Source organism: Magnolia sinica, chromosome 3 (genome assembly GCF_029962835.1).
Source record: "Magnolia sinica isolate HGM2019 chromosome 3, MsV1, whole genome shotgun sequence".
Taxonomy (NCBI): Eukaryota; Viridiplantae; Streptophyta; class Magnoliopsida; order Magnoliales; family Magnoliaceae; genus Magnolia; species Magnolia sinica.
The window spans coordinates 126,769,957-126,777,830 of record NC_080575.1 but is presented as its reverse complement, the minus strand read 5'-3'; the positions used below and the strand labels follow the sequence as shown (position 1 = coordinate 126,777,830).

Here is a 7,874-nt window from a genome sequence, read left to right as displayed (position 1 = left end):
CTATAATGCAGATGCATAAGAGATTAGGTTATCTGGCAAGTAATGCAAATGCATAAGAGATTAAGTTATCTAACAAGGCATGTTTTGTTCCACAACACTCTAATGCAAATGCTACCTTGTTGCCTGGTGGAGATGCTGAAAGTAATGAAAACCAATAGAAAAAGGTTAGCATTTCCAAGAAATGAGCTTTTCTCGAGATATAACCATGAGAACATTGTATTAAGTTACTATTGTAAAACACAGTTTGTGAAGCAGAGCCCTATGAAAAGGAAATTGAGGTTTTCAGTTTTAAAAAGAGAAATAGATCTTGGTTTTTGGTTGGCATGGACGAATGGAAAATCAAGTATACTCATGATGAAAGGATTGAATTCATCATCTGGAACTCAGTTTTGGAAACTGTTGCAAATTTCATTCACTGAAATGTCCTGTTCACAGCCATTTACTTTCCTTGTCATTCGGTTAAATACCTATGCCAATAAAATCTATCAAGTTCTACCATGCATCACAATATTATGCAAATCCACCGCATCCAATTTATGTGAATCAGTTGGATCATGCCATAGTCAAAGGAAAACAGATTTGATAAACACGTGACTATTAATGAAGGGAAAGTGCCATAACTCAAGTCAACAAGTCCTACTAGTTATATAATTGGATAGAGAAGGCCAATGCATCTCCCATGAATTGAGATGTCATACAATAATAAAGGCTTGGACATGACAATATGCAGTTCTAAGACATAGGAAGAATATTCCTGCAAATAAAAAGGGTCTAAGTTTGATTGACTTGTAATGAACAAATTCACTTGATCAAGTCAATTCAAATTGAGTCAGTCAATTCTTACAGCAAGCTAGCTTGGGTTTCTCTAAACCTAAAGAACCTAAGTCAAAAGTACTTTGACATTTTGATCAATAGCTCAAAAATTCAAAAGAGTACTTAAAGACTAGATTAGATAGCAGGGTAAAACAACAATCTATAGCCATTTGAAAACCAGCCAATCTTAAAAGTTAAAGGGAATAGTGCAAACATTATTTATAAAAGAAAAAGAAAAAAGAAAGGGAACTTGTTCACACCATGGGTTGTTGGTCCAATTCTATTGACCATTCATTTGTTTTACATACACAACAGTCCACCTATTATAAAATAAAAAAAGGAGAGATTTTGAAAAAAAAAAAAAAAGCAAAAACAAAAACAAAATTCAAATTCTAGCCTCCATGTTGTATTGGATGTATTTGACTGATACCAGCGATGTACCCAATGCATGCCCCTGTTTTTTTTTTTTTTTTGGATGGACTCATATGGACCTGACTGAAAGGGCACTCCTCCAAATGCCTCGAACAATGGGGCAGTTGTACAGTTTGTCCTACAACCATTGATACCACCATATGCCAACTACAAATAGCAGAGTTTGTATAAGAGATTGAGTGCGAAGGGATTAGCCCCCATATATACGTCAGCCAAAAAAAAAAACAAGAATGTGACCAAGATGGAATGGGGTCAAAGTAGCCCGAAGACTTCAAAATAGATGATAATGCTAACACAAACTCAATGCGAATGGGGATCCAAGATATAGAGAATTCATTACAACCATCCAACAGCTCTGAGTTTGAACATTTAGTTGCAGAGTGTTTAAGCTTTGGTTTACAGAATGAATTTGGTAAACTTATCATAATATGCAAGGAACTTGGCAGCATCAATACCCGTCTTCAGAACATTTGTAATCCCAAAAGTCCACTCGGCAGCTACGATGCACTGACTAGTATATTTGGGCCATGTGCCATCCGTGACAATGCCTAGCAGATGAACAGTACATGCATGCCAAGTGTATGGAAATGCAATGCACGATAACTTAGATAAACAGGTCCAAAATTGGATCATTTTCCATGCAAAGTAGCTAATTGCTCCAGTACCTTATCATGTCATCTTCCACTAATTATTGCTGTTGGAAAATAGTTTGCAACATCCCGCATGACTTCACACATCTGTCAACAAGTTGCAACAAATTATGATGCGAAGAAAGCCTTTTAGCCCAGCTTTAGCATAGAAAACTACCAAATGCAGGCTTTCTGAAAATGGCAGTCACAAATGTGTTAAAAGAACAACAATAGAAAAATGTAGTTTGCGCATCCAAGTGTGGAATTCTCTAGACAAAACGGTGGAAATGGTCTAAAAACTCATATGAATGGAATACCTTCTCATTTCTAGAACTACAGTGCATTTATGTCAGGTGACTGAACATTTGTAGAAGGAAGCCTTCTGCATATTACAAATAAAATAAACACAATTAAATCCTTGTAGCATGTTTGTATACATATAACATACCTATATAACATAAACAAATCACCAAAAAAAAAAAAAACAAAAAAAAACAAAAACAAAAACAAAAGCAAAACAAAAAAAAAATAAAAAAATGAGATGATGATGCATGTCAGAGGATACATATTTCAACGAAACAAAAAAAAAATGGAAAACAAATTTACTAGGTTGAACTTCAATAAAAATCTCATATGAAATTGTACACCTAAATATGCATGTTTTAAGTACACCTTAGAATCAGGCACCTTCACATATTCTATAGAAACAAGAAGAATATTTTCCGGCTTCAAATCTGTGCGAATAAGTCGCAAGTCATGCATAACTGTGACAAGTAAAGAATACAAATAACATAAGAAATTATCTGACCATGGCCTGGAGCATTTTCACATAGTACTCCCTACTGCTATACTTGTCCACAAAAAGTAAATTGTTGCGGAACTCCAAGTAACTAACTACTAAGAGAGAAGCATGTGGAAACGATAGAATACGGAAAGCAATGAACCATTCATAGAGTTGACAAAGTAATCATAGAAGACCAAAACTAACCCAAAAAAGAAGAAGAAGAAGAAGAGGATAGAATGATTCGTCTACAATTGACACTAGATAAACCCGTTTCACATTCCAATGATGCCTGCCAATTTCTCAAAAAAAAAAAAAAAAAAAAAAAAACACAACTCAATGCAACTCATATCAAGCAAAACATCAAAATCCTAACAACATAATCAAATAAAGGAGGAAAAAATACCACAACACATACTAGAAATTCATTAAAGAAACCAAAAAAAAAAAAAGCCATCACTATCATAGGCTAGGCCAATTGAACCAAACAACTCTTTTGCTACATTCTGTTTCTTTACAGGCATTGACTCTATATTAAGCACATCCATTTGTTTTAAGAGGTAATCAGAGAGTTGCTCAGCCCTTGCTAATTGTGAATTCATTGTGTTATATAGATTATGCAAAGACTGAACTTGTCAATATATAAAGTTTGAAAATGTCAATATTATAGCCCCTTGTCCAACAATGCAACCTGCAGCATACAAAAGAAAAAAGAAAAAAAGACCGCCTGATTGCATAAAAATATGAAAATTGCGGGCAATGCTGATAGATGGTGATTGAGAAGCTTTTGACCAATCAGGTATTTGATTACTTTAAACATGAGGAATTTGTATTCACAAAAATATTGTTGCTTTGTGATTTTCTAAGTTATGAATCAAATCTTTCTAGTACAAGACATCTTTAATACAACGGAATATCAGAGAAGTGAAAAGAAGAATGAAGAAAATGTAAACTTCTCTGTCCTTCTGCATATGCCACTTCAGTGTCCTTCCTGCTTCTGTTTTTCCTTCTCAAATAACACAAAACAGACAGAAACATAGAGCATATATCAGAGAAATGAAGGGAAAAAAATATAAGAGAAAAAAACTTTCAGAATGAATTTTAAGTTTTACTTGTACTCAAATGCCCTGTCATCTAATTAGTGGCACACATGAATCTATTAGTGATGGAGAGTAATGTCTGGTGGGTAGAGCCGTTTGTAGAACTCTTGCCAATCTAATTAGTGGCACACACAAAATCGCAGCTTAACATTTATTTTGACTGCACAAAATGGGAGAGCTAATCACTCAGAGTAGATCCATGTGGTAGTAGGAATCTGCTTGTCGTGGATAAAACACATACATCATGATGGGCCCCACAGCTTTTCCAATAGTGCACAGTACTGACATTGGTGCTGTGTGCCACACTATGTAATCCGAGTCCAAGGAGCACATGCAAAAGAAACATTCAGTTCATACGCAGAACAAGTCCACAATTAAATCATATATCATGAGCTTACATTTATTTTGACCATGCAAAATGGGGGAGTTGATAGCTCAAAGTAGATCTATGTAGTATTAGGAATCTACCTGTCATAGTAAGCTGATTAATGAGAGAAATAGATGGCAGAAAACAGACCTTTTTTCGAATGGAAAAACTTTGTTTTTAGCTCCCTTTTGTAAATAATGATGAATTCTGTGCATAGAATCAATCAGATCCTCTAGAAAAACCCAAAAGACCTCCTAACATACTCAATAGATGGCATACAGATAACGGCAGATGGTCTGATTTTTGCAACATATTACAGGATTCTTTCACAACACATTGCAATCTACTTCAAACGATGTATCACAAGTAGATTGTTGCAAACAACATATGGGATATCACAAGACAACAATAGATGGTGTCCAGCTGATTCTTCAAACATAAGATAAAACCAGTTCCTATAAATCACAAGCTAATTTTCCAAACCAAATATCGCAAGATGACAACAGATGGTGTACATAGAAACATAAAGTAATTAAAAAATAAAATAAAAACAATGACTAACAGCAATGCTCAACAAGAGAGGGACCTAATTTCAGAAAATATCACTTACTAATTTTCCATAACTTTCAAAAAAATTTGCAATCATCCAACCATACAACCATGTGGGCCAACTCATGGGTAGAGAAAAAAAATGGAACTCAAATGCGATCCACACAAAACATTCCTTGCTGAGACATTTCATCAAACAGTTAGCATACATGATATACAGGAGATTATATACAATGGATTTTTCAGTTTTTACAAGTGAGGCCATTGTTCAGTGACCTAAATTTTGATATTATATATGATCCATGCACCAAAAATCTGAAAAAAGGGGCCCAACTTGTATAAAATGAAAAGAAAAAAATTAATAATAACTGTTAATTTACTAACAAATTGGAGATTGGTAAGGAACATAATCATTTATGTTTTTCTTGTGAAAGTATACTCAGATGACTGAATGACTGAATATCTCACTTTGTTGGAGTGCGACACAAAGCACCCTATAGACGAGTGAGACAGAACCTTCAACTGAGAACACCACAGCACCACCATAGCTTCTTTCCTCCCCTCCGCCACACTCACTTTCTCCCAGAACTCATTCTCGTCATCTGTTCTGGACCCGTTTTCGGTGGGCCTATTACACAGAGAGAGGTAGGGAGAGTGAGGGGGAGATCGAGAGAGAGGGTTGAGATCGGGAGAGGGAGATCGAACGAGAAGGGGGGAGTGAGAGGGAGATCGATAGAGAGGGTTGAGATTGAAAGATCAAACGAGAGGGAGATTGAGAGAGGGAGAGGGAGACGGCGATGGAGATGTGAAACGAGGAATTTAGGGCTTCTGGCGTAAGAAAATGGTTAAAACCCATCGGTAGTCTGCGGTAGATATAGAGTAACGTGCTTCTTGGGCCTTGTGGGGTCAACTCATAGATTTTTAATCGAATCCGTTTCGTCCATTTGTTTCAAAATAAAATAATAAAACAAAATAACAAGAAATAAGAAGATCCAACACTCAATTGAGACACACCAACAAAACAGTGGAAAGAACCATGTATAACATAATGAATCTAGTACGGTTCCTTACCGTTTCAAATCAGAAACGGCTTAAAGCCGCTTCCGAACCAAAATCTGAATCATGCTACTTGGACAATTTTGGTTTAGTGTCAAAATGTCCATCCATTTGTCAAGATCATTTAAAGGCTTGAGATGAAAAATAAGACAGATCTAATTATCAATTAGACTACACTACAACAAACATCGGATGATTAAACGTCTACCATTGAAACTCTTTTTGGGTCTCAGAAGTTTTGAATTAATATGAAATTTATTTTTCCTCTTCATTCAGGTCCTTTTGACCTTATGAACAAATTGGATGGAAAATAAATGTTATGATGAGCCCTACGAATTATTTAACGGTGAAAATCATTATCTCCGCTGCTATATTTGGTGTGGTCCAGATGATCTTTGGATATGATTAATTTTTTGGATAATGCTCTAAAATGATCTCTAAAATAGATGAACAATATAGATATAATAAATACATCATTGTGGGGCCATGTAACTTTGATGTCATTTGAACCATTCGTGTAACTCGCCTTCGCACGACACCTACCTGCAGGAGCTATATAGCTGGTGTGTGGTACACCAGCCAATCCGCTTCCTAAAAATGTCCTAGGTGGAGCCCACCAGCCAAGTGAACTTGGCGGTCTCCCCCTGTACTTGCATCGATCATCTCAGCATCTAATGGAAGGACACTGATTTGGTGATGCCTACAACTTTACCAAGCAAGAATAGGTAGCAACATGAGGGTAGGGTGGTACTTGCTCTTGCTCGGGTGATAGATTCTCGGGAGTTTCAACGCCGGGTCAAGGGTTCGAGTACCTATGGGTGTTGAATTTCCACTAATGCCTGAGTGTGTGAGGGTGTGTAGGCTCCGCTTTGACATCAGCCTGACGTTAGTCAAACCATCTCATGTTGCTGCTCGTTTCTGTCAAGTACAGACGTAATGATACCCAATAAAAGCCTTAAATGAAAGATGATGTTGGGGACACGCAACACTTGTAACTTTTATTATAATGACAACCCATCTTTTCTGAAAGAGTCTAAATTTACGTGCATGCGGCCCACTTAAGCACCTCACTTGACCACTGGGAGAAAAAATTAATACTCCGGCAGCTAGTGATAGACGATACACGGGCACTTAAAAATTAATTGGAAATTATACGTGGCACACAAGTAATACAAACTAAATATTAAAATTAGGGGTCTTAATCTAGATGTACCAGGAATAAAAAGAAAGGCTGATTTGATTATCTGACCACTGAATTGTGCATATTTAGTTGACATTTGAAAATAAAAAGTATCAATAGTCCTTTTAAAAAAAAGCATTTAGAAACAACAAAGCATTATTGACAAAATCCATTTCTGGGACGGACTCGGAGACGGTGGGTTCCACGGTCGAGTCAGTACAACTTGAGTAAATATCTGACACATGTACTATTTCTATCAGTCCCTACAACACTTGCTTTATGCAAGGCTTAAAACACTCAAGCTTGTAGGGCCCATTATGTTATATATATAAAATCTACTCTTTCCTATATGTTCTGTACTCGATTCTACGTACATGGGACAAAAAAATCGTGAGATCCACAGCTCAGGTGGGCCACACCACAGAAGAAAATGGGATGAGAAGCCAATCATAAGTTCGTATGTAAAGCACCGCGGTGTCTGTCTTTATTCGTACTTATTAATCAACGGTAACTTATTAGGTGGAAGCGAAAGTATAAAAATGGGAAGCAGATAGCCTTCTGACGTTGTCAGTATTCAGCAGCTATTAGACCGTGCTCTTTGGCCCAATCATGGTGTATGTGTTTTATTCACTCCACTTATCCATTTTTAGATAATTCTATAGCATGAGTCCAAAAACAAGATAGATCTAAATCTTAATGGACCACAACAAAAGAAAACATGGGTGAAGATTCAAACGGCGAGTGTTCAATCAACATTATTTTCTCGTAACCTGGTCCAGTTGAGATTTAGATCTTGCTTATTTTTGAAATCATGCTATAAAATGATCTGGAAAATAGATGGAGGGCTGGATAAAATACATATATCATTTGTGGGGCCTACAAAGCACTATTCAATAGCTACATCGCTACTGGCAGCGTCAGTAGGCAATCCACGTCCACAAAAATCAGCAGAATCCAAACGTCATGC

At 36.5% G+C, this 7,874-nt stretch overlaps 1 long non-coding RNA gene across 2 annotated transcripts; it reads right to left on the bottom strand.

Moving 5' to 3' along the window:
- Positions 1-1,089: 1,089 nt before the first annotated feature.
- Positions 1,090-5,389, bottom strand: LOC131241223 (uncharacterized). Of its 2 annotated transcripts, XR_009168981.1 has the most exons (5): positions 5,140-5,389; positions 3,184-3,661; positions 2,547-2,947; positions 2,192-2,256; positions 1,090-1,982 (listed from the first exon to the last, which is right to left on the bottom strand). It is a non-coding gene; the product is annotated as an uncharacterized LOC131241223 (long non-coding RNA). The 2 variants fall into 2 exon arrangements; XR_009168980.1 differs by having other exon boundaries at positions 2,547-3,661.
- Positions 5,390-7,874: the final 2,485 nt, after the last annotated feature.